This window comes from Chrysochloris asiatica, unplaced genomic scaffold, assembly GCF_000296735.1.
Source record: "Chrysochloris asiatica unplaced genomic scaffold, ChrAsi1.0 scaffold00022, whole genome shotgun sequence".
Lineage (NCBI taxonomy): Eukaryota > Metazoa > Chordata > Mammalia > Afrosoricida > Chrysochloridae > Chrysochloris > Chrysochloris asiatica.
In genome coordinates, this window is record NW_006408540.1 from 6,929,621 (window position 1) to 6,933,894 (window position 4,274).

The window sequence follows — 4,274 nt, forward strand, 5'->3', positions numbered from 1 at the left end:
TTCCCATGTTCTGTTCGAACAACTGCTTCTTGGTCTAGGTACAAATTTCTCAGAAGTACAATTAAGTGTTCTGGAATAGTCATACTTCTCAATGTTGTCCATAGGTTGTCATGATCCACACCATCGAAATGTATGGATATAGTAGAACAAAAAAGGGAACAAATCCTTACAGCAAGGATCACTCCCACCTCCTCTATACACAAGATTGACAGGGATGGGTAACTTAGACATTGGTTACCCAAAATGAAGTGAGAGGGCTCTATAAAGGCAAGAAGTGACTGGCTTACAAGCTTTCAAGTCGGAGCCTAGTTCCAGATGGGGCATGGGTAGGTAGAACCACCAATGAATGATTTCCAATCTGTTGCAACCAGGCTGGTGAAAGGAAATAGGGATAAGACTCTTCTGGTACAATAGTAAATACTGTCATCAGGACTGACTGTGAAGGTCGGACATGTAGAGGTAGTTTTTTTTTTTACAAAAGGAGGGGAGTGATTGATTTTGCAGCCCAGGAGTGGAGGTCCCTGGGACCTGAGAAGAGCAGAGAGTGTGACTCTACCTAAAAAGTCAGTGAAGCCAGGGATGGAGTGGACAGATGGAGCAGCTGGGGACATGGACTCAGGGAGGGAGAGTGGCTGTGTGCTGAAGGCCAGGGTGGCGGGCCTGTGGGGTGTATCCTTTGGCTCTTTGTTGATGCATGGAGGGGATTGTAATCATTTCAATGAAATGAAATACAATAGGACGAATGTAAAAGTGATGTTCTCCCATGTAAACTCACATAATTCACAACAAAAACTTAAAAAAACCCAACAATTATATGTTAAGGAATAAACTAAATTAATCACTCACCTTGAAACCCTGAGGTCAGTTCACTCCAGGCCACATGGTTAGAAGCAAGAAATGCATTAAACTTGGATGGAAACTAAGAGAAAGAAAGATACAGCTTGTCTACAGCAAAAGAAGTGGTGCCAAATCAATGTTGTAGTAAGAAAGAAGTAGGGGTAATACTGGAGACACGGATTAAAATGTTACTTTTTGGAAACAAAGATAAGAAAGTGAGAAAAAAAAAAAAAAAAAAAAAAAAAAAAAAAAAAAAAAAAAAGAATTAACAGATCTGTGTTGGATGAAGTGCAGTCAGACAGCTCCTTGGAGGCCAGGATGGCCAAACTTAGCCTCTCATACTTTGTACATATTGTCAGTAGGTACCAGTACTGGAGAAGCATATCATGTTTAGTAAGGTGGAGGGTCAGAAAAAAAGAGGAAGACCCCCAGTGGGATGGACTGGCAAAGTGGCAACATCAATGGACTCAAACATGACAACATTTGTGAGGCTGGCCTAGGATCAGGCAGTGTTTTGTTCTGTTATGCATAGGGTCACTATGAGTCCATACAGACTCAATGACACCTAACAACAACAACAACATAACAGATATTCAATTTCACTAAGCTTGGTGTTAAATTGAAGAAGAGAACATTCCCACTTAGGAATAAACATTTGACTAAAAACAGACAACAATATATATATTGTTGTTGTTAGGTTCCATAGAGTCGATACCCACTCATAGCGACCCAATGCACAACAGAATACTGCCCAATCCTTGGCAGTAATGGCATCTCTTTGTAATGGCAAATTAAAGTTTTTTAACATTTGTGATCATTTAAGCTTGGAACATTTAAGGGATGCGATAGCTTATGATTAGTGGAACACTCAACCCTTTTAAATGTTACCATTATGTTCTTCATTATTTACCTTTATTATTTAAATTACAAACAACAACTTTAAGTTCCAAATGTTTTTTTCCTACTTATTTTTCTTCCATTCAGTCAAAAATTGAAACACTATATTGCATATGTTTTTTATAATTCTTAATCCTACTTTTAATATTATACAGCTCTGAAGCCAACAAAACAGTATTTTCTCATAGCTCTACAAATTTTAGTAAAGTTCTTGTACTCTAAGTATGCACCTTGTTTTATTCATCTACTGATATGCTTTAAGATTCATTCCTATGGATACAATAAGGCTCATTTATTTTTATTATTATGTTCCATTTTGTGAATATGCTTTTTTGCAGTATTACCATTTTATCAAAATCTTATGTCTACATCAATTCTTATTCCCTTACATATATTAAATATAGTTTTAGAATTTTCTCTGTAAAAGTCTTAGAATAATTTTAGGTTCTTTCAACTCTCTGTTCTTCTAAGAGTGCAAGCATATCTTTACATTAAGTGTTACAAGTCTATGGCAAATTACAATAGTTTCTTGTTTAGCCTTATTGATTGTGATTCACATCCCACTGAGGCAATTATTTCCAAGTCTAAAAAGTTCTTATTATATTATCGATTTCAATGTGAATTAAATAATTTATTCTGCTAGTTTATGCTTTTCTGCCTTATATTCAATATAATTTATAGTATTTTATTTCTTTTTATATGATAAAGCATGCTAAAATTTTTCTAACAATAATTTATAACAGTTTTTAGAAAGAACAGCATGCAATATCAACATTCTTACATTTGAATTTTACAAACAGCTAGAAAATTATATTGTACTATTATTTTCTTTCATAATTTGAGATACTTTTTTTGAATAATATATAACTTGAATTGTCTGCCCTCTTAATTAGTGTACCTTCAGTGCATCTTGTACTTCTTCCTTCAGTACTACTGGCTCTTGATCATATGCTATCTCTTGAAATGGTTGAATATCTACCATTTCATTTTTCACACAGACACCAGTGTTAACCTAACACTATGCACAATAGTCTAACAGTGAAAAGAACCTAAATGTCCATCAACAGATAAAGGAATAAACAAAATATTGTCAACACATAGAAGTCTTCATGTAGATTAACCTGGAAATATTGTGCTGTGTTAAGTAAATCAATCACAAAAGAACAAACATATTGCATGATCTCATTTATATGAAATATCTAGACTAGCAAAGTATATAGAGACCAAAATTTATTAGTGGTACCAAGACCAGAAGGAAGGGGGAGAGTAGGAGCCACTGGCTAGGAAACATTCCATTACTGTTTATAATTAGGTAAAATTTGGCAACAGATACTGGTGCCCATTGCAGAACATTATTAATGTAATAAGTTTCAATGAATATGTAAAAACTTCTAAAATAGCAAAAATAAACAATACAAATAAGCAAAAACCTGTTTTTAATTTCATACATGACTTCTGAATGATGGTGACATCTTGCTTCTTTCTCTGAGTTTGCTGTTCTCTGATTGTAATGGTTTAGTACAAGATCTGTTAGAAAAACCTTGACCTACACACACAGTCCAACAGACATTTATTTTAGTACTTTTACTGTCACCTACCTGTTTGAGAAGCTTTTTCACAATCATATGCAGTTTAACTCCTGTTCTCCCCTATTATAGTTTAATTTGAATATTGATGCTCTTTCTAAAATAAATATAGGAGGAAAGTTGAAGAAACCACTCATGTAGGCAGAATCTGGTCACTGATTTAGGAAACAGAACAGATGAATTCTGTATTTTTTTCTCATTTTCTCTCTGGCCATTCAGAGAGATTCTGAAATTAAATTATGATTGTGCCATTAACAAAAATATTTTGCTCTTCTATGTTTCATTGTTAAGGGCATAAAGTAGAATATATGATCAAAAAAGTCTCTGTTTTTTTAATACGCTGCATTGGCCATATAATTACTGGATGGCTAACCAAGAGATTGATGGTTCAAACCCACCAGAAGCTCTTGGAAATCTTATACAGGTTCACTATGAGTTGGAACCAACTTGATGGCACTTAGCAATAACATCAATAGCAATGTATAGTGGGCTAATAGAAAATTTGCAAGTTTTTAACATTTTATTTTTTCTATTTTTGTATACTCCATCTGCCTCTCTGTTGACCTGCACGTTTTCACTATAGTTTTTGTCACCACTTTATTTATTCTTGTTTACTTTTGTATGCTTTCAAATAAAAATCTTACAAAATATATTAAGACATGCATTTTAAAATTATGTTAATCTATAAATATCCTTATAAATTTGTTTGAGATCTTAGATTGCAGGGTCCTTTGTAAAATTAGCAATTAACCAAGTTTTCATCCAGAAAAGAAAATGTTCTCATTCATGAATTTTCAGTTCTTGTTGTTGTTGTTGTCAGGTGCCATCGAGTCGGAACCGACTCATAGCGACCCCATGCACAGCAAAACGAAACAATGTCCGATCCTGGGCCAACCTCACTACCGCTGCCACACTTGACGCCATCACTGATGTCACCTGGCTGATCCATCTCGT